Genomic DNA, 26,496 nt, shown 5'->3' on the forward strand with positions numbered 1-26,496 from the left:
GTCCAAGGGTTCCCCTTAGAGGTAAGATAGTGGCAAAATAAGAATTCTAATGCTCTATTTTGTGGTAGTGTGGTCGAGCAGTAGGCTTATCAGAAAGTAGTGTTAAGCATTACACACACAGGCAATAAATGAGGAACACACACTCAAAGACTTAACTCCAGGCCAATAGTTTTTGTATAGAAAAATATATTTTCTTAATTTATTTTTAGAACCACAAGTTCAAGATTTGAAGTAAATACATAAAATGCAAGGTACTCCACACAGGTAAGTTAGGAACTTTGAATTAGAACAACAGCATACACAGTTTTAGTAAAAATGGCAATAAGCTATTTTAAAATTGGACACAGTGCAAAAATCAACAGTTCCTGGGGGAGGTAAGTAATGGTTAGTTTGTCAAGTAAGTAAGACACTTACAAGTCTAAGTTCCTGGGCACAGGCAGCCCACCGTTGGGGGTTCAAGGCAACCCCAAAGCTTACACACCAGCAGCACAGGGCCGGTCAGGGGCAGAGGTCAAAGAGGTGCCCAAAACACATAGGCACCTATGAAGAACAGGGGTGTTCCGGTTCCAGTCTGCCAGCAGGTAAGTACCCGCGTCCTCAGAGGGCAAACCAGGGGGGTTTTGTAGAGCACTGGGGGGACACAAGTAGGCACACAAAACACACCCTCAGCGGCACAGGGGCGGACGGGTGCAGTGTGCAAAGCAGGTGTCGGGGTTTGTATTAGAAACAATGGGGGGACCTGGGGGTCACTCTAGCGGTGCAGGCAGGGCACAGGGGGGCTTTTCGGGCCGGCCACCAACTGGGCTAGGCAGAGGGTCGCCTGATGGTCAGTCAATCCTGCACTGAAGTTCGTTTCCATCTGGTCCTGGGGGCTGCAGGTGCAGTGCTTGGTCCAGGCGTCGGGTTCCTTGTTACAGGCAGTCGCGGTCAGGGGGAGCCTCTGGATTCTCTCTGCATGCGTCGCTGTGGGAGTCCAGGGGGGGGGTCATCTCGGGTTACTCACGACATCGCAGTCGCCTGGGAACCCTCACTGTGATGTTGGTTCTCTGAAGGTCGAGCCGGGGACATCGGGTGCAGAGGGTGAAGTCTCACACTTCCGACGGGAAGAGTGAGTTCTTTAAAAGTTGCTTCTTTGTTGCAAAGATGTTGCTGTGGGTGAACAATGGCGCTGTTCTCTGGAGTTTCTTGGTCCTTCGGGGTTCAGGGCTGTCCTCTGAGGCTTCAGAGATCGCTGGTCCCTGTTGGATGCATCGCTGTTGCAGTTTTCTTCGAGTCAGGAGACAGGCCGGTAGGGCTGGGGCTAAAGCAGTTGTCTCTGAAGGGCTTTCATGTCAGCAGTCCTCCTTCTTGTTTCAGGTTGCATTAATCTGATTTCCTGGGTTCTGGGGTGCCGCTAAACACAACATTTAGGGATGTGTTTAGGTCAGGAGGGCAGTAGCCAATGGCTACTGTCCTGGAGGGTGGCTACACCCTCTTTGTGTCCCCTCCCTGAGGGGAGGAGGGCACATCCCTAATCCTATTGGGGGAATCCTCCAATTTTAAGACGGAGGATTTCTCCTGTGCCCAGGGGCGACGGATGCAGGGGTGTCTTTAGGCGTCGGGTTTTCACATCCGGGACACTCGCAGTCAAGCGGCGTTGTGTGGAAGCCCGGTAGGGGTGGACTCAGGGTGGACTCGAGCTCTTAGGAGCTGGGACATCGTTGGCACTGACGACCCACCTCAGCTGCGGTCAGGGGTGCAGTGGTTGCTGGAGCTGTTGAATTTTCTTTCTCCATTAACCAGTGGGGGAGGGGGGCTGCATTCAGAGGCTGCAGGCGCATTGGGAGAGTCCAAGATGGGTGAGACCACAATGGACTCGTCTCTAGTCAGCTGGGGACCCGCATCGGCACCGTCAGCTGGCTTCACCTCGGATGTCGGGTGCAGTGGTCACTTCTGGTGTCAGGTTTCCCAGGTTCCTGCAGCGGCAGAGTCTTTTCTTTGGAGTTTCTTGTTGTAGGGCAAATCTGGTGCCCACAAGAGTCTGGAGTCTTTATTGAAGGCTGGATGAGTTAGCTTCTTGTGCAGGATCCTTCGAGGTCAGCAGACAGGCCACAGGGGGCTGGTAGCAGGTCAGCTACTTTTTCTTTTCCTCTTCTGCGGGTGCAACTCTTCTTTTTCCGGGTCTTCTCAATTTGTTGAAATCTGAGTTCTAGGGTTCAGGGGTGCCACCTAAATATTCAATTTATGAGTGATACAGGGAGTGCCAGGCGGCATCCAATGCGCTGACCACCTTGAGGGTGTCTGCACCCTTCTTATGACCACTTCCACTGGGAAGAGGGCATAACCCTAATCCTAGTGGTCTAATTCCTTCCAAACAAGATGGTGGAATTTAAAAAGTAGTGTCCACTTTAGCTCATCCACCATAGGGGTGGGACTGGCATGAAGTGGTCACTCCTCATAATTTAACTGATTTCACAGCCTGCACTGCTGTCAAAAGTGGGGTCAGGACAGGGCGGTTGGTCATCTCCACCATCTGGAGAGACCTGGGTCGCATTACAAAGGCGTCAAGGCCTTTGAAGCTCCCTGCCCTGGAACGCCCGTCCTGCCTGGGAGAGGAGGTCATATCTCTGCCCAGAACAGGCTTTTGTCTCAGGCCCTCGAGAGTGCTGGCTCTCACCTTGGGGGCCAGAAACGTGACTGTGGTGGCTGAACTGGTCAGGACTATTCAGTCAATACACTAGAAGCTAGTAGGCTTTTAGGGGGGCACCTATAAGGAGACCTCTGTGTGCCTCTGTTTAGTAAATACTTCAGTGGGGTCAGTGAGGATTTATTATTCTGAGATGTTGATACCAGACATCCCAGGCTTCAGAGAAGCCATCATGTAGCTGGGGAACTAATAAGGACCAGTGTCTAGCACAAGTATTTAAAATGGCTTCCCTGTACACTTACTATGTATCATAATCAACAGACATAGCAGGGGTATACCTGCTCAAGCATATATGCCGTCACACGTGCCTTGATGAACACTGCCTTAGGGGAGACTTACACTTGGCACATGCAGTGATAGGGGACCTGGCACTAAGATCTTTCTGGCATAGTTACCACCACTTTTTGCCTGCTGTCAGTGTATTTTGAATGTAGTACACTGGGATACTGCTAACCAAGAACCCAGTGTCAGTGTTCTCTCCCCTAAATTTTAGTTGGTAAGCAACTTTTACACCCTACGATTGCATACTTGTGTACCCCTGTAAGTATGCACTATGTGGAACTTGGGTACCCAGGGCATTGGTGCATCAGGGATCCCCCATGGGCTTCAGCATGTATTATACCATCCATAGCCTATGCAAACTCTGACTAAAGGCCTGCCATTGCAGCCTGTATGAAATGGTGCATGCACCTTCCACTCTAGATATAAGGTTCGCCTTATATCATGGTTACTGCACTTTTACTGTATAAGTCATCTCTAAGGTAGGCCCTTCAGCCCAAGGGCAAGGTGCTTGGTTCTAAGTGTGAGGGTTCCGTGCACTAGCAGAGGTGCCCTGCAAACCCCAGGCCCCATTTTCTGGGTTTTGTAAGTATGGAGAAGCCATCTTACAGTATGTAGTGGACACTGGGCATCACAAGATGTGATGGCTTCACCGAACCTTGTCATGCTTGGGATCAAACATTTTGGAATCACGCAACTACCCAGAGTACAGTGTTAGTTGCATGATACCATGTACTGAGAGGGTGCTCCTTACAAGATCCCCCCCATATCTGCCTGTGCAGCCTTGCAGGGTCTGCATGCAAGTCAGTGCTGCCGCCGACCCCAGACATTTTTCTGCACTCCCGCCGCTGAGCTTAACTCAGGCTGGGGAAAGAAGAACAAATAATTTCCTGTAGAGGAGAGGTGTTACCACCTCTCCTTTAGAAATAGGTGCCTCTGGGCTAGACTGGACCGAGCAGTTAGGCTTATCAGAGGGTAGTGCTAAACATTTGCTGTACTCATAGAGGCAATAAATGAGACACACAGTCAAAGAATATATCAGAGACCCAATACCTACGTAATCAGGGAAGTAGACTTTTAAGCATAAATACTTTGCAGTACCAAAAATAGACAGTGTGATTTTTCAGAGTTCTCTCAATGTTATCTTATGGAGGAAAAACAATGTTCAGCAAACACAGGTGTAGGAAAGTGCCTCTTCTGATATGGTCTGCTCCCCACTTTTTGCCTGGTTTCTGGAGCAATTTTGACTGAAAGTACACTGGGTCTCTGCTAAACCGATCCCCAGTGCCAGGTCTCTTTCCCTAAAATTGCAGTTTTTCCCAACTGGCAAACCTTTAGCTACCACTATAAGTCCTTAGTACATAGTACCCCTGGTACCTAGTGCAAGGGGTGCAAAAGGAAGGCTCCTGGGGGCTGCAGCACGAATTGTGCCACCCTCAGGGACCCCCTTCCCTAATTGCAAACAGTGCTGTTTTTGCAATAAATGTAAGTCACCCATCTAGCAGGCCTTCCAGCCCTAAAGCCTTATATTGCATGTGAGGGCATACCTGCATGAGCAGATATGCCCCTGCTATGTCTTTTCCGATTCTCAGATATAGTAAAGTGAACACTGAAGCCGTTTTAAGTACATGTGCTGGGAACTGGTCATTATGAGTTCCCCAGCTCCATGATGGTGTCCCTGACAATAAGGGGGTTTGTTATCAAACATCTTGTATTAATAAACCCTCAATGAATCCAGTGATGGATTTATTAATGCATGCAATTAAAGGGCATCTTTAAGTGGCCCCTGAAAAAACGAACAACTCCTAGCATGGGCATTGAAGGGTCAAAACCAGTCCAACCACTTTAAGACAGAGTTCTGGCCCCCTGAGGTGAGAGGCAATGCTCTCGAGGGCTCAGAACAAAGGTCTGTTCTGGGCAGAGGTGTGACCTCCTCTTCCAGGCAGGGTGGACATTCCAGGGTGGGGAGCTTCAAAGTCCTTGCAGCCTGTAAAATGAGACCCAGGCCTCTCCAAATGTTGGGGGAGGCCGACCCCCAGTTCCAGACCCTACGTTTAGCAGCAGGACTGGCAGAAAAATTAGGATTATTAGGAGGAGTGCACACTTCATGCAAGTCCCACTCTTAGGGTGGACAAACTGGAGTGGACACTAATTTTTAAATTCCTCGATCTTGCATGGAAGGAATTATGCCAATAGGGTTAGGACTATGCCACTCCCCAAAATAAGTGGTCAAAGGAAGGGTGTAGTCACCCTAAAGGTGAGTAGTCCATTGACTACCACCTGGCATTCCCTGTAACGGCCCTAAATTCAGTATTTAGGTGGCATCCCTGAGCCCTAGAATCAGATTTGTGTCGACCTAAGAAGAGCCAGACAAAACAGAAGTCACCCAGCAGAGAAGACTGAAGACACCAACTGACTTGGTCCCAGCCCCACCGGCCTGCCTGCAACCTTCAAAGAACCTGTGCACAGAAGACGACTTCTGCAGCCCAGCGACCTCCAAAGCCTTGGGAGGACTGCCTGCCTTTGGTAAAGACCAAGAACTCCCGTGGACTGTGGACCTGTCCAGAAGAAACCATCTCTAAAGAAGAAGCCCACCTGAGGAACCGCAAAACCACCTCCTGGAACCACCTCTGCATCTGATGCCCCCGGCCCACCACCTGCCTATTGAAGGTTCCCCAGCGCTTCTGACCAAGTGTCCACCGTGGGCTGAACGCTACCGGACTCCACAGCTATGCCTGCAGCCTAAACCTAAGGACTTCCCCTGACCGTGACCTGCCTGGTAAGCTGTTTCTGACGCCAAAAGACACCTCTGCAACCATAGCCCCTGGACCTTGGGGAGCTGGTTTGTCTGGGTCCCTAGGACACCTGGTATCTCAACTTGGCTGGGGAGCTGCGGATTGACCTCTCCCGGCCTCCTGTCAAGAGCCTGCAGTCCGTTTCTGAAAGTCATCTTGTTAATTGAATAACACTGGGCGCCCGATGCTGTGTTGGCACTCTGCACCCGGCCGCTGAGAGTGTAAGTTTGGTGCTAACTTGTGGCCCCTCCCTTGTACTTACCTCAACTCCAGGAGAACGACCCTTGACCCCACCTTACACACCTGTAAGCAGCGCTTCAGCAGATACCGCCTGTACCCACTGGAAAACATTAGGCGTCTGACACTGTATTGGCACTCTGCCCACGGCCGCCTGTACGAAAATTCCACTGTTGGCATGGTTGCCCCCCACTTTTTGTCTAGTGTTGATGCAAACTTTGATTGAAAGTGTGCTGGGATCCTGCTAACCAGGCCCCAGCACCAGTGTTCCTTCCCTAAAACTGTACCTTTGTTCCCACAATTGGCACAGCCCTGGCACACAGTTAAGTCCCTTGAAAAGGTACCAATGGTACCAAGGGCCCTGTGGCCAGGGAAGGTCTCTAAGGGCTGCAGCATGTATTATGCCACCCTGGGGGACCCCTCACTCAGTCCATACACACTGCATTGCAGCTTGTGTGTGCTAGTGGGGAGAAAAAGGCAAAGTCAACATGGCACCCCTCTCAGGGTGCCACATTGCCTGTGGCATAGGAAAGTCACCCCTCTAGCAGGCCTTACAGCCCTAAGGCAGGGTGCACTATACCACAGATGAGGGCATAGCTGCATGAGCAGTATGCCCCTACAGTGTCTAAGTCAATTCTTAGACATTGGAAGTGCAGGATAGCCATATTGAGTATATGGTCTGGGAGTCTGTCATTACGAACTCCACAGCACTATAGTGGCTTCACTGAATACTGGGAAGTTTGGTATCAAACTTCTCAGCACAATAAACCCACAAATATGCCAGAGTGGGATTTATTGAAAAATGCACACACAGGGCATTTTAGAGATGCCCCCTGTATGTTAGCCAACCTTGTAGTGAAGGACTGACTGGTCTGTGCCAGCCTGTCACTTCCATACGAGTTTCTGACAACATGGGGTGAGTGCCATTGTGCACTCTGGTCAGAAACAAAGCCTGCCCTAGGAAGAGGTACTTCACACTTCCCTCCTGCAGCAACTGTAACACCCGGCGGTGAGCCTCAAAGGCTCATGCCCCGAGTTACTGTGCCCAGGGCACTCCAGCTAGTGGAGATGCCCACCCCACAGACAAAGCCCTGATTTTGGCGGCAAGTCCGGCGGGAAAGTTAGGGAAAACAGGGAGAAGTGATCACCTAAGCCAGGAACACCCCTAAGGTGTCCAGAGCTGAGGTGGCCCCTTCCCTGTAGAATCCTCCATCTTGGTTTGGAGCATCAGTGCTAATAAGAGTAAGAATGTGCCCCCTCCCCAAAGGGAGTGGGCACAAGGAGGGTGTAGCCACCATCAGGGACATTAGCCATTGGCTACTGCCCCCTGACCCCTAAAACACACTTAAATCTTGTAATTACCGGCTCCCTGAACCAAGCTAGCCAGATTTCTGACGACCTCGAGAAAAGAAGGACTGCTGAGCTGAAAACCCCGCAGAGAAGAAACAGAGACAATTGACTCCGCTCCAGCGCCAACCGGCCCGTCTCCTGCTTCAAAGACCCTGCAAAAAGAAAAGCAACGCGTTCTGCAGGACCAGTGACCCCCTGAAAACCCTCCAGTGGACTGCCTGCATCACCGATGACCAAGAAACTCCTGTGGACAGCGGACTTATCCGACAAGAAGAAGAAACTACTTCCAAGGGACTCCCACCTCACTCCAGAAGCGCAAGTCCAAAACCACTCTGCACCCAACGACCATGGCCCGTGTCTATGTGGCCCAACTATCCAGAGAGGATCCCGAGGCGATTCCGACCAAGTGTTCACCCTGGGGTGACCTCTCTACCCCTCTGTGACGCCACCTGCAGAGGGAATCCCGAGGACCCCCCCGTCCGATCGCGACTGCCAGGGATATCGCACGCCTGGAGAAGCACTGCACCCGCAGCCCCCAGATTCGAGAAAAAACGACCACCAGTGTAGCAGTGACCAGCAGGTGGCCATCCCCCCCATCCAGTCGGTGGCTTCCCCCATAGAGTTCCTTAGGAACTCGATGCCCTGTTTGCACTCTGCACCCAGCTGCCCCCGTGCCGGTGAGGGTGCGTGTTTGGTGTCTACTTGAGGGCCCCCCCCAAAGCTCTTCTAACCGGAGTACCCCCTGTCTCCATAGAGGACCACGTTATTTTGGCTCCTGTTTGACATCTGCACCTAACTGACCCTGTGTTGCTGGGTGTTTGGGGTTACCCTGAACCCCCAATGGTGGGCTATCTACACCCCGGAGACTGAATCTGTAAGTTGGTTACTTACCTTCACAACTGTACGTTATTTTCCTCCCCCAGGAACTGTTGAAAATTGCAGTGTCCACTTTTAAAATAGCTTTTTTGCCATTTTAAGAAAAACTGTGTACATTGTTGATGCCACTCAAAGTCCTGATTATACCTATGCAAAGTACCTTTCATTTAATGTACTTACCTGCAAATTGAATCTTGTGTTTCGAGAAATATATTAACAAAACATATTTTCCTATATAAAATCCTATTGGTATGGAGTTAAGTCATTGAGGGTGTGTTTCCTCTATCGCTTGTGTGTGTACAAGTGCTTAACACTACCCTCTGATAAGCCTAACTTCTCGACCACACTACCACAAATAGAGCATTAGTATTATCTATTTTTGTCTCTGTCAAGCCTCTGGGGAACCCCTGGACCTTGTGCACACTATATATAATTTTGATATAGTATATACAGAGCCCTACACTGCCCCGTGCCGCTGAGGGTGTAAGTCTGGTGTTGCCTTGTGGCCCCCGATGCTCGCCTCAACCCCCGGAGACCAACCTCTGACTCCGCTTGTACTTACCTGGGAGCAGCACGTCTTCACCCCCCCCCAAAAAAAGTTTCTATTGATTAACATTGGGCACTGCCTCTGAATCTTACCTCTGCACCCAGCTGTCCCCATGCCTCTGTGGGTGCACTCTTGGTATCAAACTGAACCTTTCCCGGTGCTAGTCTAAAATCCTGAAGCCTGGAATTCTAAGTCGTGTACTTACCTGTGAAACTGTATCCTTGTTTTCCTCCCATAGGTTATCATTGAAGATTCTGAAAATTGGTGATTTTTGAAACTGAGGAACAAGTTACTTACCTTCAGCAACAATTTATCTGGTAGAGACATGTTCTAGTTGCAGATTTCTTACCTTAGAATTTCCCCCAGGTGTTAAACTGGATCCGGAGATTTTTCTTCGAGCAGTACCCTTGCGCGACATCAGTCAACTCCGCGTCTGTTGTTGGTGTCTTGGTTGCCGTGATGACGTCGTGGTCGGACATATGCTCCACCTCGGCGTGCTGACTTTCCATGGCAGTAGCGAGGAGCCATGAATAACAATGAAATTGGTATGCCAGAGCGAAGGCCCTGAAAGGGGAATCCCTGTAACTAGGAATCAGTTTGCAAGCAGGGAGGATGGGTGGGTCAGTAAATAATCTGCAACTAGAACATATCTGTACCAGATAAATCATTACCGAAGGTAAGTAACTTGTTCATCTGATAGTGACTTCTAGTTGCAGATTCCTTACCTTAGAATAGATACCCAAGCAATAACATCCTCGATGGAGGGCTGCAAACCAAGATCATATTAAAAATTCCTGCAGGACCGAACGACCAAAGTAGCCGCCTCTGCGGACCGGACTGTCTAGTGAACGTGGGCAGGGGTCCCCACGTTGCTGCCTGGCAGATGTCCAGGACTGGAACTCTGCGTGCTAATGCTGTAGTAGCAGCAGTAGATCTGGTGGAGTGATCATGCAAGCCCTGAGGTGGCTGTTTCTTAGCCAAAGCGTAGGACATTTTGATGCAGAGCAGTACCCATTGCGAGATAGTAAGCTTCTGCACCGGCTTACCTTTCTTCGCACCCACATATCCAACAAAGAGTTGATCGTAAACCTGGAAATCTTTAGTACGATTGAGGTAGAACACCAATGGTCTTTTTGGATTCAGATGGTGGAGTCTCTCCACTTCATGAGAGGGATGTGGGGGTGGGAAAACAGTAGGCAAAGTGAGGAACTGGCCTACGTGAAAAGGCACAACAACCTTAGGAAGGAAGGAGGCCCTTGTACGAGGAACCACTTTGTCAGGGTGGACAGACAAAAACGGTGGCTTGAAGAAAGTGTGTGAAGCTCACTCACTCTGCGAGCAGAGGGGATGGCAATACGAAAATCAGTCTTGATTGTTAGGAGCTGCAAGGGATAATTGTGCAGCGTCTCAAAGGGGGAACACATAAGGTAAGTTAGGATTAGGTTCAAGTTCCATTGGGGCATAATGAACGGGGTCGGAGGAAACAAAATGGGTGAGTCCCTTAAGGAACCTTCCAACAATGGAAGACTTGAATAAGGGGGTTAGGATGTCCACTGGTCGGGGTTCAGGATGACCCCAAACTTACACCACCAGCAACACAAGGCCAGCCGGGTGCAGAGATCAAAGTTGGAGTTAGATTTAGAAAGGAGTCCTATGGAGACTGGGGACACTCGGAAACAGATCTGCTAGCAGGTAAGTACCTGTAACTTCGAGGGGCAGACCTTGGGGGGTTTAGGTGAACACGGAGAGCCCTAAGGTCAGTACTAAACACATACCCTCAGCCGCACATGAGCAGCCAGGAGCAGGGTGCAACACAGAGTCAAGCTCCCAATGCTTTTCAATAGAGGGACCCGGTGGTCACAAAGATGCAGCAGGCTGGGTCCAGGGAGGTCTGTTCCATGAAAACACAGTCTGGAAAAGGAGGCGGTCCACCTGCTGAACATTGCTGGACAGGTGGTAGGATTCCCCAAAGCCAGAGGGCTGTGGGTGCAGGGGTATCTTTAGGCGTCGGGAATCTTTGTCCAGTGCTCTCGTGGTCAGAGGGGTCCTCCGGATTGAGGCTGCAGGCGGCGTTGTGTTGGCTAGGCGGGTCAACCCAGGATGGACACAAGGTCGCCTGGGGACCTGCCCTGGACTGGTGGGTCACCTGGACACAGGCTATGGGCAGAACCCAGGGATCCAGGGCAGTTCTGGAGTCCTTATGGAGGATGTCTTCTGGACAGGGCTGCTGTCCTCTGGAGTTCTTTGTCCTCTGGTGGGCAGGCAGTCCTCTGGGAATTTTGAGATTTTCTGGTCCTGCAGAATGCAGCGCCTTTTTGTAGCAGGGCTTATGAAGCTGCAGCCAGGCCGGTAGGGCTGTGGCAAAGTCAGTAGGTATCTGGAGTCTTTTCTGCTGGGGTCGGCTCAGCAGTCCTCCTTTTTGCTTCTTTCTTCTTCTTGTTGAGGTCATACGGGAATATGGTGAGCTAGTTTCAGGGGAGCCCATAAATTCTAGATTTAGGGGTGTTGCAGGGGTCAGAGGGCAGTAGCCAACAGCTACTGTTCCAGAGGGTGGCTACATCCTTCCTGTGCCCACTCCCTTTGAGGTGGGGGCACACTCATAACCCTATTGGACCCTTTTTTCCAAACCAAGATGGAGGATTCTGCAGGGAGGGGGTAACTTCAGCTCTGGACACCTTAGGGGTGGTCCTAGCTGGAATGGTCACCCCTCCCTGTTTTACCAAATGTTTCCCACCGGACTTGCCGCCAAAATTGGGGCTTTGTCTGGGGGGGCATCTCCACTAGCTGGAGTGCCCTGTAACAGGAGATCTGAGCATTTGAGGGTCACCGCCAAGTGTTACAGTTTCTGCAGAGGGGAGGTGTGAAGCATTTCCACCCACAGCACACACTGTTTCTGGCCTCAGAGAGCACAAAGGCTCTCACCCCATGGGAGTGGGGGTGTTTATGAGAGGGGTGGGGAGTGGTGTAACCATGCCAAAAGGGACACTTTCATGCACATACTCTTTGTGCCCAGTCCAGAGCCACACAGATTACATGGGCTGGTCGCTTTTGATCTTCTTCAGAACTCTGAAAGAAGTGGTATTGGCGGGAAGGCGTAAAGGAGGCCTGAGTTCCACTTGAGACAAAAAGCGTTGCAGAGCGAGTGCCGCCTTGGAAACTCCGATGCACAAAACAGCTGACATTGCACGTTCTCTGGGGAGGCAAACAGATCTAACCAAGGTCAATGCTGAACGAGGCCTTGCGCCACCTCCTGATGGAGATGCCATTCGTGAGCGACTATGCATCGACGGCTGAGTTAGTCTGCTCTAGCATTCAGAAAGTCCACCAGATGTTGAACCACCAGCATTATGTCCTGATGTTCCAGCCACGTCCAGAGGCACAGAGCCTCTTGACAAAGAGTACACAACCCCACTCTGCCCTGCTTGTTGCAGTTCCACATGGCGGTAGTGTTGTCCTTGAACACCTGCACCACTTTCCCTTTTAGAGAGGGAAGAAATGCTTTCAATGCAAGCTTGCTCGTCCAGAGCTCCAAAAGACTGATGTGGAGTCCGGACTCTGTCAGAGACCAGAGACCTCTGATCTCTGCCTCTCCAATGTGGCCCCTCCATCCCAGGAGTCTGTCACTACTGTAAGATCTGGTTGGGGAAGGGAGATAGGTCTGCCATTGACCCAATTGAGATTCGAAAGCCACCACTGCAGGTCTTTCACTGTTCCCTCTGAGATCTGGACTATGTCGGAGAGATTTCCCGGCTGCTTCGCCCACTGACACTTCAGGTCCCATTGCAGAGCCCGCATATGCCATCTGGCATGTGTCAACAGCAGGATGCAGGAGGCCATGATGCCCAGCAGCCTCAGAGTCATTCTCACAGACATCCAGGATAGAGGCTGAAACATCAAATCATAGACTGAATATCCTGGACTCGCTTTTTGGGAGGATAGGCCCGAAACAGCTCTGATAAAAGGGAGCGTCTGAGAAGGAGTCAGGTGTGATTTCGACATGTTTATAGTGAACCCCAGTGATTGAAGAAGGTTTGCCATAGCCTGAGGTGGGAGATGACTTTTTGGGACGTTTTTGTCTTCAACAACCAGTCGTCGAGGTAGTGAAAGACTGAAACCCCTAAACTGTGCAGATGAGCTGCAACTACCGTTATCACTTTCATGAACTACCGAGAGCGCTGGTAAGGCTGAAGAGGTGCACGGTAAATTGAAAGTGCTTGTGACTTACCACGAATCCCAAGTACCGCCTGTGGGCAGGCAAGACGGGTATATGGAAGTAAGCGTCCTGCAAGTCCAACACTACCATCCAGTCTCCTGGGCCCAAGGCAGACATTTTAATCTTCTCCTTCTTGGGGAAGAGATTGAGTGCCCGAAGGTCTAGGATAGGATGTAGGCCCTTGTCCTTTTTGGGCACCAGAAAGTAGCAGGAATAAAAACCACAACTTCCTTCTGCTGGAGGGACCCTCTCTATCGCTCCCTTGGCCAAGAGAGCTGCGACTTCCTCGTGGAGAAGTGCCAGCTGATTCTCCGGTAAGCGGCTGTAAGACGGAGGCATGGCCAGAGGGGCAGTTTTGAAGGGGAGGGAGTAGCCCCTTCGGACTATCAGCAAAACCCACCTGTACGTCGTGATGGAGTCACATATTGCATTTATTGGGTGTTAAGGGTAGTACCTGGTAGTGGCCAATGGGCTACTTACCTATGGTGGTTACTCCTCCTCCACTAGCTGAGTTTTCCTGCCTGTTTCTCTGTTCAAAGTGGGGGAAAAACCTCTGGGCGGCAATCTACTGCTAACAGCAGAGCCAGAGGTCAGACTTCAAAGGGGATAAAGCCTTTGAAACTGACCGCTGGGCCTGGTGCCTGCCTGTGGGACGGGGTGTGACACCTCTACTCAGGAAAGACTTTGTGTTCTGGCTCCTGAGAGCAGGTGCTCTCACCCCAGGAGTCCAGTGACTTGCCTATAGTGCATGCAGTGTTAGTGGACAGGGCACTCTTGGTGAGTGCCATGTCGAGTTTGCAGCTTTTAAGTACACCTGGTCATGCACTTGCAATGACAGTCTTCATGAGGCTGGTGTAGGGCCCCTCAGAGTGGCATAATTGGTGCTGCAGCTCTTGGGGGAGGGAGCCCTCTTCAGTACCCATACCCTAGGTACCAGGGATACCATTTACTAGGGGCTTAAAAGGTTGACTAAAGTGCCAATGGACAGTATCGTTTTTGGAAAAGATATCTGGACCTGGGAACCTGTTTAGCAGGTGCCCAGGGCACTTACAGTTTGAAACCACATCATTTTCCAGGCAAAACGTGGGGGCTTACCAGGCAAAAAAAAAAAGGCCCCTTTCTCACAAACTGTTCTCAGGAAAGTGTAGGGCTAGACTTCTCACACTGAATGAAGCAGATGCAACTTCCTGAAATCTCATAAAGGCTACTCTGATTGAGGGATTTGGGTTGGCTGCTGAGGAGTACAGAATTAAATTCACGGAGACTCGAAAAACCCACAGTCAGTCCTGGGTTGATTTTGTGGACTTCACAGTGAAAACCCTAGGTGGATGGTTAACAGGTAACAAGGTGCATGATTATGAAGGGCTTTACAATCTAATGATGAAAGACCATCTGTTGAGTAATTGTGCTCAAGAAACGTTGCACCAGTACCTGGTAGACCTAGGTCCACTTTCTCCTCAAGCGGAAGAAGGCAGACCACCACGTCAAAACCAGGGTGCCCTAAACTTCCACTGATTGGGGGGAGAGGGTGGGGGAGGCTATAAAGCCCTCACAAAGGGAAGAAGGGTAATCAAACCAAGGACAAAACAGGGAGTCTTTTAAAGGCCTCCAAACACCTGCACAGGAGGGTGTGCCCTCTTCCCAGCCCAAGTTTGGATACAAAGGGGAAACTGGGATCCCAAAAGGCTTGGTGGCATAACTGCAACATAAATAGACACCAGACTGGAGATCTTAACTGTCTTAAAATAAAGAATACCTCTAGTGCACCTGTAGTTAACACAGTGGTAAGTCTCCAGACTGGATTTCAAGTAGGCCCTGACAATGTCAGAGAGACTACTGAGACAACTTTAGTCTCAGAGGGGTGGGTGGCTGTAGTTGCCCTAGCTGTCTGGCCCAGTAGCCTGTAGAAGTAAAGACAACAGCCTCATATAAATGGGATTCCCGTTGAAGAACTGAGAGACACTGGTGCCAGTGTCACCATGGTGACTAAGCAACTGGTGTCCTCAGATCAGTATCTTCCTGGAGAGACATATACTGTCCTCCACGATGACAATCAGACTAAGGTCCATACCACGGCAATGGTGTCCTTGGAATGGGGAGGGGCCAAAAGAAGGTGGTGGTATCTACTGCTACACCTGTCCAATGTCTACTAGGGAATGATCTGATGCCATCAGCCTGGGCTGAGGTAGAAAGAAAACCTATGCAGCTATGCTGGGTATCCCTGAGTGGGTGTATGTCGAGCACGGAGCAAAACATAGAGGGGAAAAGTAGAGTTGGAGTATGGGATAATGACCCAACCTACCAAGACAAAAGGCAAGAAGACTAGGGGACCAGCTTCCAAATGGATCATAGAACAGGATCTCTCTCCTCAGGGAGAAGATCTAACAGCCCCAGAGGGAACTGAGCCTCAGGAACTTGGGCCATACACAGCAGAGTTCCTAGGACCAAGTGGATCCTCTAGGGAAGATCTGAGCCAGGGCCACCAAACCTGTCCCACTCTTGAAGGCCTGAGGTAGCAGGCTGCTCCACAGGAAAGAGTTGATGTTAGTGGTACCCACAGGTCCTATTTGGGAGGAGGGGGTCCTGTATACTGAGGCCAGATACCTTAAACCTGGTGCCACCAGGAGACAGGTAGTGTCTCAGCAATGCACAGAGTTTCTCCTAACATTGGCCCATGAAATCTCCTTAGATGGGTATCTTGGCAAGAGAAAAACATGGCGTCTACTACTGGACAGGACTGGACTTTCCCAGACAGTAAAGGAGTTTTGCAACTCTTGTGCCACCTGTCAAGCCAGTGGCATGCCAGGTGGGCAATGAAAGGCCCCCTTAATTCCACTTCCAGTGGTTGGGGTTCCATTTGAAAGGGTTGGGATTGTCATTGTTGGTCCCCTTGACTCTTCAACAGCATCAGGGGATAGGTTTATACTGGTGGTAGTGGATCATGCCACCAGGTAACCTGAAGCAATCCCCCTAAGGACTACTACTGCCCCTGCAGTAGGTAGGGCCCTCATTGGTAATTTTACCAGAGTGGGATTTCTTAAGGAGGTGGTGTGAGACAGAGGTACACACTTCATCTGTGACTAACTGAAGCACATGTTGGCTGAATGTGGTATGGCCTATAAATTCACCACCCCACATCATCCACAGTGCAATGGTCTTGTTGAGAGATTTAACAGGACTCTCAAGGGCATTACTGGTGGACTCCCTCAAAAACTCAGAAGGAGACGGGATGTCCTACTTCATTGACTGCTTTTTGCCTACAGGGAAGTTCCGCAAAAGGAAGTGGGGTTCTCCCCATTTGAACTATTGTTTGGGCATCCTGTGGGGGAACATTTTGCCCTGTAAAGGAAGGAGTGGAGAGACCTCCCAGAGAGCACAAGCAGAACATAGTGGATTATGTGCATGACCTTTGGTCAAGGATGGCTGAGTACATGAAAAAAGAAAACTAAAAGTTTGAGGCCAGCCAAGAGCTCCAGAAGGTCTGGTTTGACCAAATGTTGCACTGGTTGTATACCAACCTGGGCAGAAGTTATGGGCGTTGCAGCCTGTGGCCACAAGGGTCCTCCAAGATAATAGAATTGGACCCTAACCCTTGCGGGAAAATAATTTGGAAGTCACCTATATGGTATACTTTGGCAGCTGCAGGAATCCCAAGAAGGTAATCCATGTAAACCACCTGAAATCATACAATGACAGAGCTGAGCTGACCATGCTCATGGTCACAGATGAGCGACAGGAAATTGAGTGAGCCTCTTCCTGATCTCCTGTCCAGCAATCCCAAAGATGGCTCAGTTGAGGGAGTAGTCTTTTCAGACACTCTCTCTGACCAGCAGCAGACTGACTGCAGGCAGGTCTTGCACAAGTTTACTGAACTCTTCTCCTTGATCCCTGGCAGAACTACCTGGTGTACTCATGATGTGGAAAATTGAGACAGTTTACTTGTCAAAAACAAAGCATACGGACAATCTGGCCATATCAAGGAGAGCATCAAAGCTGAAGTCGGCAAGATGCTGGAAATGGGAGACACTGAGCACTCGGAGAGCCCCTGGGCCAGCCCAGTCGTACTAGTCTCCAAACCTTATTCCCAGGGTGGATAGAAAGACTTGAGGTTCTGTGTGGACTATACAGGTCTCAATGCAGTGACCAAGACAGATGCCCACCCAATTCCCAGAGCAGATGAACTCAATGACAGATTGGGAGCAGCCAAATATTTGAGCACTTTTGATCTCGCATCAGGGTACTGGCAGATAGGCCAGACTCCAGGAGCAGAAGTATCTGGATTCTCCACTTCTGATGGGCATCATCAGTTCACAGTTATGCCCTTTTGTCTAAAGAATGACCCTATCACCTTTCAGAGGTTGGTGAATAAAGTCCTTGCTGGGTTAGACGTCTTTAGTGCAGCTTATCTTGATGATATTTCTGACTTCAGCTCTACCTGGCAGGATCATCTGATCCACCCCAAAAAGGTCCTTGAGGCTCTGAAAAGTGCAGGCCTCACTACCAAGGCAAGCAAGTACCAGATCGGGCAGGGTCAGGTTGTATACTTGGGACACCTTGTTGGTGGATGCTGAGTTCAACTACTCCAACTCAGGAGCCAGGCTATTCTGGACTGGCTAGCTCCAACAACCCAGACCCAAATCAAGGCACTCCTTGGCTTGACTGGGTATTACCGAAGATTTGTAAAGGGCTATGGCGCTCCTCATAGAACCTACATCCAAAAAAGATGCCCAAAAAGGTAAACTGGACAGTCAGCTGTCAACAGGCCTTTGACACCCTGAAAAAGCAATGTGCTCATCACTTGTTCTAAAGGCTCCAGATTACTCTACGCAGTTCACTCTGCAGACAGATGCCTCTGAACATGGGATAGGAGTAGTCCTGTCCCAAATCAATGATGATGGCCATGACCAACCTGTTGCTTTCATTAGCAGGAGGTTACTCCCCAGGGAGCAGTGCTGGAGGGCCATTGAGAGGGAAGCCCTTGCTGTGGTTTGGCCCTGAAGAAGCTGAGACCCTACTTGTTTGGTTCTCACTTCCTAGTTCAAACTGACCACAGGCCTCTCAGATGGCTAATGCAAATGAAATGTGAAAACCCCAACCTGTTAAGGTGGTTCATCCACCTACATGGAATGGACTATACAGTGGAACACAGACCTGGGACTGGCCTTGCCAATGCAGATGCCCTCTCCGCGTTCTTTCATTTAGAAGAAGACTCTTCCCCTGGGAAGGGTTAGCTTCACCCTCTTTCGTTTGGGAGGGGGTCATGTAGGAAAGTGCCTCTTTTGACATGGTCTCCCCCCCCTATTTTGTGCCTGGTTTCCGGTGCAATTTCAAATGAAAATGTGCTGTGTCCCTATTAAACAGGTCCCCAGTGCTAGATCTCACTCCCTAAAACTGCACAGTTATTTTTTTCAATTGGCAAACCTTTAACTACCACTGTAAGTCCCTAGTAAATGGTACCCATGGTACCTAGGGCATGGGGTACTAAAGGAAGGCCTCTGAGGGGTGCAGCATGAGTTGTGCCACCCTCAAGGACCCCCTCACTAAGTGCACTCAGAGTTGCTTCCGTAGAATGTGTCTCTTGGTGCAGAACTAAAAGAAAAACATGACATGGCACACAGCCTGTGTCCCTTGTCCCCTCTGCACTGCATGCAATATATGTAAGTCACCCCTCTAGATGGCCTTCCAGTCCTAAAGGTAGGGTGCATTGTATTGCATGTGAGGGCATGTCTGCATGAGCAGATATGCCCCTGCTATGTCTTTGTCGATTCTCAGACATACTAAGTGATCAGTGAAGACATTTTAAGTACATGTGCTGGACACTGGCCATTACTCATCACCCAGCTACATCATGGCTTCACTGACAATAAGGAAACATCTTGTACTAATAAACCCTCACTGAATCCAGTGAGGGATTTATTAATACATGCATCATCAGAAGACACCTTAGAGGTGCCCCCTGAAAACCCTACCAACTCCTAGCGTGGGCACTGACTGGTCAAAACCAGTCCAGCCACCTTAAGACAGAGTTCTGGCCTCCTGAGGTGACAGCCAATGCTCTTGAGGGCTCGGAACGTAAGCCTGCTCTGGGCAGAGGTGTGACCTCCTCTTCCAGGCAGGATGGACATTCCAGGGCAGGAAGCTTCAAAGGCCTTGACTCCTGTAAAATGCGACCCAGGCCTCTCCAAATGGTGAAGGAAGCCGACCCCCAATTCCTGACTCCACTTCTCCGGGAAAATTAGGTAAATTAGGAGGAGTGCCCACTTCATGCCAGTCCCACTCTTAGGGTGGACAAGCTTAAGTGGTCACAACTTTTTAAATTCCTCCATCTTGCAATCAAGGCATTAGGCAAAAAGGGTTAGGGCTATTCCACTTACCAAAAGGAAATGTTCATAAGAAGGGTGTGGTCACCCTAAGGGTGAGTAGCCCATTGGCTACCACCTGGCACTCCCTGTAACGCCCCTAAATTCAGCATTTAGGTGGCACCCCTGAGCCCTAGAATCAAGACTGAAGACATCAACTGACTCGTCTGCAGCCTTCAAAAAACTTGCACCTAAAAGACAACTGTTGTGCAGTCCAGTGACCTCCAAAGCCTTCGGAGGGCTACCTGCCTTTGATAAAGACCAAGAACTCCCTTGGACAGAGGACCAGACCAGAAGAAAACATTTCCAAAGAAGAAGGAGCCTGTCTGAGGAACCATGAAACCACCGCCTGGAACCATTTCTGCACCAGACGTCCTTGTCCTGATGACAAGAGGCCCACCAGTCCAGTGAAGGTTCCCCAGCACTTCTGACCAAGAGTCTGCCGGACTCCACAGCAGCACCTGCAGCATAAACCTAAGTACTCCTTCTGACCGCGACCAGTCTGGTAAGCTGTTTCTGATTCCAAAAGACACCCCCGCAACCGGAGCCCCTAAGGCCGTGGGGAACTGGACCATCAATGTCCCTACAACCCTTAGCATCTCAACTTGCCTGGGCAGCTGTAGGTTGACCTCTCCCAGACCCCTGCCAGAGCCTGCAGTCCATTTGTGAAAGTAATTTCCTCCACTAGGTCACCCTTGTGCAGCTGAGGGTGTAAGTTTGGTGCTACCTTGTGTCCCCCCCGTACTTACCTCATCTCCAGGAGATTGAGCCTTGTCCCCGCTTTACTCACCTGTAAGCTGCTCTTCAGCGGATACTCACTATCTCCACTGGATAGCATTCAGGGCCCAACGCTGTGGTGGCGCACTGAACTTGACCTCCCCTGTGACGCTGAGGGTGTAAGTTTGGTACTGCCTTGTGCCCCCTCCCCCCCCGCACACAGTTAAGTCCCTTGTAAAAGGTACTCCTGGTACCAAGGGCCCTGTGGCCAGGGAAGGTCTCTAAGGGCTGCAGCATGTATTATGCCACCCTGGGGACCCCTCACTCAGCACATGCACACTGCCTCACAGCTTGTGTGTGCTGGTGGGGAGAAAATGACTAAGTCGACATTGCACTTCCCTCAGAGCGCCATGCCCACAACCCACTGCCTGTGGCATAGGTAAGTCAGCCTTCTAGCAGGCCTTAGAGCCCTAAGGCAGGGTGCACTATACCACAGGTCAGGGCATAGCTGCATGAGTAAGTGCGGGGTAGCCATACAGAGTATATGGTCTGGGAGTTTGTCAAAAACGAACTCCACAGTTCCATAATGGCTACACTGAATACTGGGAAGGTTAGATTCAAACTTCTCAGCACAATACACCCACAGTGATGCCAGTGTGGGATTTATGGAGAAATGCTCACAGAGGGCATCTTAGAGATGCCCCCTGTCTGCCAGCTCCACTGTTACTGTGTGACTGACCGGTCTGTGCCAGCCTGCCACTTCCAGATGAGTTTCTGACCACAATGGGGTGAGTGCCTTTGTGCACTCTGTGGTCAGAAACAAAGCCTGTCCTGGGTGGAGGTGCTTCACACCTCCCCCAGCAGGAACTGTAACAACAGGCGGTGAGCCTCAAAGGCTCAAGCCTGGTGTTACAGCACCCCAGGGCACTCCAGCGACCTCTGCCAACTCAGTGGACTGCCCTGCAACTACAAAGGATCAAGAACTGCAGTGGGCAGCGGACCTGTCCAACCAAAGAAAGAAGAAACCATCTTTAAAGGGACTCTCACCTCACTCCAGAGGAGGGAGTCCCTACCACTCTGCACCCGATGCCCCTGGCCCGTGTCCAGAGAAACCAACGACCCAGAGAGGATCCCTAGGCGAATCTGACAACATGTCCACCCTGGGCTAAACTCTCTGCACCCTCACGACGACGCCTGCAGAGGGAATCCTGAGGACCCCCCCTGACTGCGACTGCCCGGGACAAAGATATCAGACGCCTCGAAAAGCACTGCACCTGCAGCCCCCAGGTCCGTGAGAAACCGACCACCGGTGCAGCATTGACAAGCAGGCAGCCTTCACCCTTGGCCAGTCAGTGGCTGGCCCGAGAAGCCCCCCTGTGACCTGCCTGCAACGTCTGAGTGACCCCCAGGTCCCTCCATTGAATCCTATTGCAAACCGGCCGCCGTGGTTGTCCACTGCACCCGGCCGCCCCTGTGCCGATGAGGGACTCAAGTCCTCCCTGGTCTGCTCTCCGAGGACGCAGGTACTTACCTGCCAGCAGACCGGAACCAGAGCACCCCCGTCTCCACAGACGCCCATGTTATTTTGGCTCCTCCTTGACCTCTGCACCTGACTGCCCCAGAGTTGCTGGTGTGCCAGGGACAAAACACTTGTCCCACTCTTGAAGGCCTGAGACAGCAAGCAGCTGAGCAGGAAAATGGAAGTGTCAGTGGATCCCACAGGGTCTACTGGGAGGATGGACTCCTTTACACGGAGGCAAGAGATACCAAACCTGGTGCCACTAGGAGAGTGGTAGTGCCTCAAGAGTTTAGAGAGTTCAGCCTGCACCCCCAGGATGACGACTGCAGAGGGAATCCCGAGGAGTCCCCCCCTGACTGCGACTGCCCGGGACAAAGATATCCGACGCCTGGAGAAGCACTGCACCCGCAGCCCCCAGACCCGTGAGAATCCGGTGGCTGGCCCGAGAAGCCCCCCTGTGCTCTGCCTGCAACATCTGAGTGACCCTCGGGTCCATCAATTGAATCCTATTGCAAACTCAACGCCCTGATTGCTCACTGGACTCGGCCGCCCTTGTGCTGCCGAGGGTGTGTTTTGTGTGCTTACTTAGGGCCCCCCCAGTGCTCTACTCAACCCCCCTGGTCTACTCCCTGAGGATGCGGGTACTTACCTGCCAGCAGAACCGAACCGGAGCACCCCGTCTCCGTAGGCGCCCTGTTATTTTGGCTCCTCTTTGACCTCCATATCTGTCTGGCCGTGTTGCTGGTGCTGGGTGTTTGGGGTTGACTTGAACCACCAACAGTGGGCTACCTATGCCTCAGAGACAGAACTTGTAAGTGCTTTACTTCTTGTATTAACCAAACTGTAGTTACCTCCCCCAGGAACTGTCGAAGTTTGCACTGTGTCCACTTTTAAAATAGCTTATTGCCATTTTATGAAAAACTGTGTATATTACTGAATTGGTTTAAAGTTCTAACTATACCTATGCAAAGTACCTTACATTTAATGTACTTACCTGCAATTTGAATCTTGTGGTTCTGAAATAAATTAAGAAAATAATATTTTTCTATATAAAAACCTATTGGCCTGGAGTTAAGTCATTGAGTGTGTGTTTCACTTATTGCTTGTGTGTGTACAACAAATGCTTAACACTACCCTCTGAGAAGCCTAACTGCTCGACCACACTACCACAAATAGAGCATTAGTATTATCTATTATTGCCTCTGTCAATCCTCTTGAGGAACCCCTAGACTCTGTGCACACTATATCTCATTTTGATATAGTATATACAGAGCCAGCTTCCTACAAGTGTGTCTCATTTATTGCCTCTGTGAGTACAACAAATGCTTAACACAACTCCTTGATAAGCCTGAGTGCTCGCCCACACTACCACAAAAAGAGCACTAGACATCTATTTTTGCCTCTGCAAACCTTTGGGGATCCACTGGACTCTGGGCAGTGCAATTCATTTTAGTGCACTATATAGAGAGCCAGCTGCCTACAACAGGGTTATCAACAACTTAAAGCAAATCACAGCGAGTTAAGGTAAGTACTGGGCACTGATCAGAACCACACCAACAGGTCACACTGAGCAGCACTGGTGCGGCTGAAAGCAGAAGTGCATTAAGGCGTCGGGTGCCAAATGGTTTCTTATGTGAGTTTGACCCTGTGAATAACAGGCTGTAGGCTGTGGCTGGGAAGCCAGTCGGGGACAACTAACAGGTAGGTAGTAGACTTGGGGTGCTCTGGGACATAGGTGCACCTCTGGTCCTCTTCTCCTGTGCCCAGGGGCGACAGATGCAGGGGTGTCTTTAGGTGTCAAGCTTTCCTATCCGGGAGCACTCATGGTCAGAAGGTCCGGTGTGTCGAGGCTGCAGGCATCGTGGGGGAGTCTGGCAGGGGTGGAACCAGGGTGGACTTGAGGTCTCAGAAGCCGGGGGATGTAGTTGGCACTGATGACCCACCTCAGCTGGGGTCAGGGGTCACAGTTGCAGTGGCTGCTGGAGATGTTGAATTTTCTCTCTCCACAAGCCTGTGGGAGAGGGGGCCTGTGTGCAGATGCTACAGGCCTCTTGGGGCCGTCCAAGATGCGTGAGACCATAATGGACTTAGTTTCTGAGCAGATGGAGACCTGCACTGGCACAGTCGGGCTTCACCTCGGGATGTGGATGCTGGGTGCTTTGGTCAGTGCTGGTGCCGGGTTTCCAGGGTTCCAGCAACTGCAGAGTCTTTTCCTTAGAGTTTTTTGTTGCAGGGCAAGTCCGGTGCCCAGGGGAGACTTGAGTCCTTAATGAAGACTGGACGATTTGGCTTTTTGTGCAAGATTCTTCTAGGTCAGCACACAGGCCGGAGGGGCTGGTTCCAGGTCGGCTGCTTTTTCTTTTTCTCTTCTGTGGGTGCAACTCTTCTTTGTCTGGGTCTTCTTAGGTTGTTGAAATATGGGTTCTAAGGTTCAGAGGTGCCACCTAAATACTCAATGTAGTGGTGTTACAGGGAGTGCCAGGTGGTTGCCAATGGGCTGACAACCTTGAGAGTGTCTCCACCCTTCCTTTGACCACTTCTGCTGGGAAGTGGGCGTAACTCTAACCCTAGTAGCCGAATTCCTTCTAAACAAAAAGGAGGAATTGAAAAAAAAGTGTCCACTTCAGCTCGTCCACCTTAGGGGTGGGACTGGTATGAAGTGGGCAATCCTCCTAATTTAACTAATTTCCCTGCCTGTGCTGCCGCCAAAATGGGGTCAGGACAGGGGGTTTATCATCTCTACCATGTGGAGAGACCAGGATCACGTTAGAAAGGTGGCAAGGCCTTTGAAGCTCCCTGCCCTGAATGTCCATCCTGCCTAGGAGAGGAGGTCACACCTCTGACCAGAGCAGGCCTTTGTCTCTGGCCCTCGAGAGCACTGGCTCTCACTTTGAGGAGGGGAAGAGCAGAAACATCTCTGTGGTGGTAGAACTGGTTAAGACCAGTCAGTCAACACACCAGTAGCTGTTAGGTTTTCAGGTGGCACCTATAAGGTGCCCTGTGTGTGTACGATTTTAGTATATTCATCACTCGGGTCAGTGAAGGTTTATTATTCTGAGATGTTTGATACCAAACACCCCAGGAAAAGCCATCATGTAGCTGGGGAACTCATAATGACCACTGTCCATCACATGCATTCAAAATGGCTTACCTGTGCACTTACTATGTCTCAGAATCGACAGACATAGCAGGGGCATACCTGCTCATGCACATATGCCCTCATGTGCCGTGATGAACAAATCCAGGCTGGAGTAAGAAAACATCTTATTGCATGCTGATCCAGCCTCTTGGATTCCCTATCCGTGGGTGCGGAAGGGAAAGCGCCCGGGGACGTGGAGGCTTGGATAACCAAGATCTCGGGGGTTAGGTGTTGCATCAGGAACACTTGGTCATTTATACCGGGTCTATGGTGGCAGGTGATTGTCATGTTCACAGGAGCCTCTGTGCTGGGTTTCGACCAGGTCTCCAGTAGGACATCAGTGAGGGCTTCATTAAAAGGCAAAAGGGGTTCAGAAGTGGAAGCCCCAGGCAGAAAAGCACCTCTGTCAGGAGGGCCTGACTGCCACTCAAGGTAGCTCGAGGCCCAGGACCTCGTCAGCTCTTCTCACCACCATTGAGTAGGATGCTCTCTCCTCTATAGCCACAGTAGGGGGGAGAGAGCATGCCAGTGTCAGGGGAAGAGTCCAGACCACTGGCCTCACCCAGGTCTATTGGCCAGTCCATGGGATCTTCCAGCTGGTATTCCAAAGTGTCCAGCGACGCCTCCCAATCCTCACCATACTCCAACACAAGAAGGAATGGTCAGGATCTGACCTAGGGAGCAAGGTCCCTGTTGAAGTCAGAATCTGCGTCTTGCAACGCAGGTCTGGCTTTGTGTTGGAGTCAGCAATGGGGACGGGTTGATTCCAACCGGGGGAGGGGGCGGCACGGGTGGGAGCGACAACATCTGAACTGGAGTCGGTGAAAATCGACGTGGTAGAACCGAGGCCTGTTCAGATCCAGGAATGTATCCATGGGTGCCCCCAGGAGCTGAGGCCAAAGGCACCAGCGCAAAATCTGAGGGGGCCCCTGCAAGCCCTGCAGGACCCAAAGGAGCTCCAGTAGAGTCAAACTGCCCAAACATGAGGCGCACAGCCTCCTAAAACTAGCGGAGTTGGGCAGGGGTCACTTTTGTCAAGTTGTGGAGGTGTGAAGCATAACCAAACGCAGGCTCAAAAAACAGAGGCTTGGAACAACGACCCTCATCTTGTCGGCTGATGGACACTGTGAAGTCAAAGAACGCTTGTTCTTCCTCGACTTCTTTTTGTGCCTCAACTTACCCGACCATCCCAAGGACTTTGAGTGGGACGATGAAGAATTGGGGATTAGCAACCATTCTCAGGACCTACCTCTTGCCCAAGATCAGGAGCGACGCAGAGCCGAGTGCCGGACCACAATAAGCTTTAGGGAGCGCTCCATCAAAGCTTTTGGATTCATGGCCCGGCCCTCGGGGCATGAATTCGGGTCGTGGTTGTGCTCCAGACACCACAAGCACACGAGGTGCGGGTGTGTCACGGACATTGCCTGATGACAGGATCTGCACGACATTAACCAGGTCTTACATGACACCTCGACACCCCAGGAGTGTCAACACTCAAAAAAAGTTGACAAAAGTAAAAAAAAGACCATCAAAAAGGGACTGAGGGGTAGCTCTTCTTCAGATCTGCGCTGGTTGGAGCGGAGAGAAAAGAACTGGTGTCAGTGTGCTGGGGTGGTGCCTATATTGGTCCCGCAATGTCATGTCCAGCTCGCATGTTGCCGATGACAGACGTGGAGCTGACCAATGCCATCTGACGGTGCGCAGGGGTACTGCTCGACAAAAATCTCTGGAAACAGACTGATGCATTAGGGAAATTCTAAGGTAACGAATCTGCAGCTA

General features: G+C 50.8%; 1 protein-coding gene across 11 annotated transcripts in view; it reads right to left on the minus strand.

The window, feature by feature from the left end:
* DCAF1 (DDB1 and CUL4 associated factor 1) overlaps nt 1–26,496 on the minus strand; it is a 709,202-nt gene that overhangs the window by 24,289 nt on the left and 658,417 nt on the right. The gene's annotated exons all lie outside the window — the stretch shown is intronic.

Source organism: Pleurodeles waltl, chromosome 9 (genome assembly GCF_031143425.1).
Source record: "Pleurodeles waltl isolate 20211129_DDA chromosome 9, aPleWal1.hap1.20221129, whole genome shotgun sequence".
In the NCBI taxonomy this organism is placed as follows: domain Eukaryota; kingdom Metazoa; phylum Chordata; class Amphibia; order Caudata; family Salamandridae; genus Pleurodeles; species Pleurodeles waltl.